The following is a 6,602-nucleotide window of genomic DNA, read 5'->3' as shown; positions in this document are numbered from 1 at the left end:
GGAGGCTACAATTCTCTTCAAAACAGTGTCCAAAGAAAGTTATTACTACACGTTAGGAAATCCCAAGAAAAGGTTGCCTTCTTGATATACAGTTTGGCTGGTCCGGACCTAGCAAGTGTTGCCGTCTGCAATACGAAAACTTTCTGATCTTTTCTGATTACTTTCCACGCGACCTGCTACTTTCCATAGCAATAGGTAGCACAACTGATAACTGGTTCCCGTTCCAATGTTACTGGGATGCGCTTCAGTGTAATATCGTAAAGCATGGAGAATCCTCACCTAATCTGGGCCCTCTGGTTATGGTATCTTATAGCGGCGTTACTATCCAAACATCAGATTCACATAATACTGCGCAGACAAGAGCTTAGCTGTACTTTATGCGGGGGATACAATCACAGAAGATACACGACTGTACAAGTGTTTGGTTCACTTACATAGCTGCAAAGGTTTGGAGAGGCTGGGGAGGTAAATCGTGGTAATAGAACGCTCTCAGCAGGGATATTGGAATTCAGTAATAAACTGACTGACAAACTGCAATGCAGAGGGAGAGCCTACGGTCTAAAATCACAAGTTACGCTACACAACGCTACATCAATGAATATGCAACAGTGCTTTGAATGATATTTTAATGCCTATGCCAACAAATCATCCCCTAAGCGTTTACTACTTGAAATATTTTATGCTTTGTAATCAGCTTGTAAACAAAAAATAGATCAAATCATTAGATAAGGACTAACCAGGAAATTTGCCATCCGTAGGTTTTATGTATGTTACGCTCAATGTAATGTCACATAGCCTATATCAGTTTTCAGTATTTCTCTTAGTCTTACCCATCATGTCTGCCCGTTACAACATTAGATCACCGATGTCATACGATACTGTGGAGAACTTGTGAAGCCCATGAAAGAGAAGACCGTACCTCATCTGAGAGGTTTTCTCCGGAAATAGAATGTTCACAAAGCTTTCACGGTGTTCTATACATGGTGGGACTTTTTGCTGTAGCTGTGTGTATAGTCAACCATCGCTTGGCACATGTAGCCTCCTCTAGGCCTTCCTATGGGGGTACAGATCGCAGGATTTGGCAAAACATTCAGAAATTGGCCAGGGGAGTCAATTGATTAGAAAATAACATTTCCCTGCGTGAAAATAAAAACCCCGGTAGCAAAACTCCCTTGGCAAATTTATCATTAATAGCGTAGTCAGTCTGGTGGAGACTAGGACCGGCTAGTCTCTACCAGACTCCGGATCGCTGGAAAAATCGTAGAAATGGATCAAATAGAGGAGTAATCCGGCCAGAGGAATATAGCCGGCCAGGGAAAGGCACGCGATCTACGGATCCTAGGATCGCGAGCTGTTCCCTGGCCGGTTATATTCCTCTCTATTTGTTCCATTTCTACGATTTTCCAGCGATCCGGAGTCTGGTACAGACTGAGGACCGTCACATATTCTGTCTACATGTCTTGTTGGATTTTTCCTTGTTAGCTGTTTTATGTATAGTTTTTAAACTCATCAATAGAAAGATACCATATACACACAGCACTATGGAGAACTCTGTGGAGCGTATGAAGGATGGGACCGTCCCTCGTCTGAGAGGTCTTGTCCGGAAGAATAAAAGTCCAAAGTCCTTGCAGTGCTATATGTCATAGGTAGGGGGCGTTTTACTGTGAAGGGAATGTATGTCATATTCCCAGTGCTCAGTACTCTTTGTCTGAATGTGAAATAAACGACGGTATGTCGCAAAATAAAGCAATTGTGTGGTTTGACTGTGTCGGTCAGTTAGACTGAGACAATGTGCACTTAAAACGGTAACTTAGTACAGTACAAGGGTTACAGGTTGTTTCGCAACAATGTCAGTTCGCAACCGTCAGTTCGCAACAAGGCAAGTCTTTTCGCAACAAGGTGCAAGTCTTTTCGCAACACTTGAATGTTATTAATCTTGATAGCCTAATAGTACATGTATTAGAAATCGTATTCCTAACATGATTATACTCCTACCTGTGCACGCCGCGTACGAAACTGTACCGCCAGGTGTATGAAAATCATCGGGCTGTCAGGTCCATGCGGCTCCATGTTCCTCTGCCGCCGGGGTTGTCCTTTGCATCCAGTAGGATTTTTACGCGGAAAAAGAGTATAATCATATTAGGAATACGATTTCTAATACTATTAGGCTGTCAAGATTAATAACATTCAAGTGTTGCGAAACGACTTGTACCTTGTTGCGAAAAGACTTGCCTTGTTGCGAACTGACGGTTGCGAACTGACATTGTTGCGAAACAACCTGTTACCCAGTAGGTTCCCAGTACAAGATAGTCAACATCCGCGACAAAGTATGAAGGACAGAGAGACGTATACGCAGATCTAGAGCTAGAGATACTAGTACATAAGAACAACCCAACTTACCCAAGCATTGAAGCATTTGACGGTTGGCTGACTTTTAACCATGTCTTAATCACTACTTAATTAGGTTTTTACAAAGACCTTCAAAACCTATTTTCGCTGTACTTAGTTTTTTGTAAATGTATATTATGTGGAAGAAATAACAATCGTATCATACAAGACGCTTACCGAACTATAGAAATAATACACATGTACACTCATTGCCTTAGGTGATATATCCTTATATGCCCGATCTACTCATTTTATGGCGTACATTTTTCGAGTTTTTATGGCTCCCGTTTTGGACATCACCTGTGAGCCTACAGAAAAGAAAGGTAAGTACAAAAACGACAATGTCTATCTTGCAAGGATCGATGTTGTAAATACATACCCACGCCATAATCTCTTATCGTACTTGATTACATTCTCTTAATTAGCGCGTTCTTACAGACAACTCTACTGTCCTTGTCGAGGGAACCAGGGCACGCCCGCCCGGTAGAACGTTGACCTGTTTGTGAGGAAGGAGTAAAATGTTGCGTGCAGACCAACCACGTTGCTCGAACTGGATAAGGGCCGTTTATACGGTTAGGTCATACTGATTTTATTTCATGGATGACATCTGCGCTCCTTGACCTTGACTTTTGGTTGTTCTTAAGAAACAATGAGACCCTCGGAACTGACCGATTGTGTATACTCATAATGTCCTCAAAAAAGCGGACTTGTCAAAAAGCCTGTAGAGTTTTACCACAAAACCTGATGACTGTGTTTGTGCTACACTATGTCAGCACCGATATACACAACAACACTGGGTTGTAATTGTGGATTAGTCCGGGGAATTTTAGATTTGCACCGATTTATGACAGACTCCCAGAAAATTTCAAAAACGTCCTGTCGAGACCAGCTCGCACTTGGACCTTGCACAAGGAAACAAACGTGAGGGGAGTACATGTATATTGTGGACTTGAAGTGTGTCATGCCGTAGGGGTCCTTCTAAACGCTGAGAAGGGAGAGGAACAGGACAGCCTACCTTCTTTGATCATCACCAAGCTACATTGAATGCACAAATAAACATTTGCTTGTTTGATACACTATGTTCTGTGGTACAATTTGTATTAGTAGCTTTGTATCCATGTGGTTTGGGAATTTTAGCAGCATTTTTTGCTGCTGGATTTGTTTCGCCCTCTTGCATTAGTTTTGGGGTCTCAAAAGGATGTCATCTACAAGTTTAAGTCAGTTTGGCCTTAGCAGAAAAAAACAAGTATTGGTCTTTTTTATTATTGTTCTTTTCCGCATGCAGTTGACACCAATCTTCAGCTTTAGCAGCTGTCCTTATTATAAGGGCGCTGACGTAGGTTGTAGAAGTGGCTGTTGATGGTAGTCTTAAACTTTTGTCTGTCCCTAATGGTCACTTTGTGTTGTGGTAATGAGTTCCGGAGTTTTGTTCAAGGTGGCCGAGAGGAAGGTGCGACGGTGGGATGTTGTCGATGATTTCACTTGCGTTTAGCTGCGGTTCTGGCTGGCACTTGGACCGCAGCTAAATGCTACAGACTATAGCTATTAAGGTAGTTAGCTGCGCAAGATAGTTACAGCAAGGACCGGTCGGACTGGCGACACCTTCTGTCCTTCATTCAAACATCTGCGTGCGTGGAGACGACACGGCCTGCTTTGGTTCCCAGATCATCATTTGTTGTCAGAAAAACTCGACCTGGGAGTTTAGTAATCAATTTTGCGCTCACAGACTGCCAATAGCGATCTCGTATTGAGGACGTCCGACACAACATCCTATTTTGTATCGTCAACATGCAGAGGGGAAACAGCAACCTAGACACCGCGCACTACGGTGGAACTCGCGCCGAGTGGGTCATGAGAAAGATCGGCGACTTGGACAACAAGGCACGGTCCTTGCGATGCCTTCACTGCAGAGCTCAGGCGACGTGGATCTGCCTGGACCCCGTGTGTGTCTACTATAACAGCGACAGGGTGGTGTCCCTGTGTGACGACTGCGACAAGAGGTTCCACCCGGCCTCGAGTCTCATCATGAACAGCCACCGCCGCATGGGAGTCGCCCTGTACATCTCCATGCTCATGCTGCACCGCTACCACAGAGTCGTGGGCGCCATCGCCGAGACCATCGAGCGCAGTCCGAAGTTCGCCCCTGGTAGCAACGAGGGTGCGCTGAAGCAGCTACCGGGGGCTGCCGTTCCCGCCCTGCGGTCCCGGTCTCCTCCCGCCAGGTCGCCACCACGCGAGACTACTGAGTCCAGCCCGTCCGGCTCAGCCAGCCCTGACAGCACTGAGACAGGTAGAAAGAGGAAGCAGGAAGTGGACGATACAAGTGAACCAAATACCAAGGCAACCCGCACCGATGACGACCGCCCGGATCAACTCTCTATCTCCGAAGTCAGGCCCATCCACGAGTCGTACGGCCGAATCCTGGCACGTCTAAGATCGGACCGGTCCCTGTCCGTCTCCGAGGCCTGTATGCACGAACCTTTCGGCAAGCTGACCGTCAGAAACTACGCCGCCATCGCCGAGCTGAAGATCGTGGATGCCAAACTGTACACCTCCGTGCTGGACAGCTACATGCGGCGGGGCGACGGGAGCGGCACGCTGTCGGGGTTCGAGCGGGAGTGTCGGCAGGTGCTGTCCGGGTGCGTCCGACAGGTGGCCGCCATGAGAACCAGGAGAGAACTCTTGCCTAGTTCTGATATCCCTAACTAAAACTCACAGTTAAATATAGACACTAAATCTAGAAGGGAGATCTATTCCAAATGTTTTATTTATACTTCATTTTGAAGAAGTCAGAACAGAGATTTGTGTACTATATGACAACTACTAATGTTTTCTTTATCCGCGGTGAATCCTCACCAATACATTTCGGAGGTAATTGACGTCTCATGGTGGCAGAAAAGGAGCGATACGCGATTGTCTTAAAACTATTACGTCCCCGCCCCGAAATCTATGTGTGAATGGCTAAATTATCTGATGTGTATAACATTGTTTATGACACACTTGTCTGTTATCATTATATACGTTTTTGTCAGAGTACAAGATGTTATATATTTATCCTGAATGCATATATGGTGGCAGTATATATTTCGGAGTTTGTGGTTTACTTGGCGTATTGTCATAGAAGACACATTGAAGATCTTATGTCTTAACATAAGTGCAGAAGTGTTACTAGATTCTGGATCAACTATAACAAGCAGTTACATCGTTCAGACAACTTAAGAAGACTTATTTATTTCCAAGAAGACAAGTAGCCTCGGGCTAGCTAATGGGAGATGGGGATAATGATTGTAAGACAACACTGGCGCAGCAACGAACATCCTACAGGTATAGTGGAGGGGGCGTGGTCAAGCACCGTGTCTGTGTGTGCAGTGGCGGCGGCACCGTGGGGGCAGTGGGGGCGGCCGCCCCCACAAAAAATAGGTCGTGGGGGCGTCGCCCCCACGATAAAATAAGCTGAAACACTCAAAATCAAGCTGAAACCCTTGTGTATATTTTCACTTATGGAAATTTCATCAAATCTCTCTAGTCTACTGGCAAAATTTGGCCCTGAAAATGCAGGAAATGACGTTTCAGAGGGTCCAGATTTCACAATTTCAAAGGACCTCCCTTGTGACGATTCGTGCCGTCGGCACTGGATATGGTGGGAAAATGCTATACCGGAGCGTCGTCCCCCACGACCTTTTTCTAGTAGAAATTTCATTATCAAACTTAGATTTGTTTACAGCAAAATGTTCCCCTCAAATGCAGGAAATGGCATTCAAAGTGTCCTGATTTAAACATTTCTCCAAAACTCTCTTGCGGCGGCTTGCGTCTTCGGGGCTCACGACGACGTAGTGCAAAATATGTTGGTGCGTGGGTCGTCGCCCTCAAAAATCGTTTTCTCTACTATAAGTTTAATTAAATTCAGCTTAGTCTGTCTGCAAAATTTGTCCCTCAAAATACAGGAAATGGCGTTTCAGAGGGTCTAGATTTCAAAGATTTCCAGAACCTACCTTGCAACGGCTCGTACCTTCGCCGCTCGAGATGGTGAAAATATGTTGGGGGTGTCGCCCTCAATAACTAAAGCTAAAACTATGTGTATTTTTTATAGAAATGTCATTGAAGTTAGCTTAGTCTGGCAGCAAAATGTGACCCTCAAAATACAGGAAATAGCGTTTCAGAGGGTTTAGATTTGAAATTTTTCCGGGGGTGCATGCCCCCGGACCCCCCTAGAA

Source organism: Branchiostoma floridae, chromosome 1 (assembly GCF_000003815.2).
Source record: "Branchiostoma floridae strain S238N-H82 chromosome 1, Bfl_VNyyK, whole genome shotgun sequence".
Classification (NCBI taxonomy): domain Eukaryota; kingdom Metazoa; phylum Chordata; class Leptocardii; order Amphioxiformes; family Branchiostomatidae; genus Branchiostoma; species Branchiostoma floridae.
Note: the sequence above shows the minus strand (reverse complement) of the source record.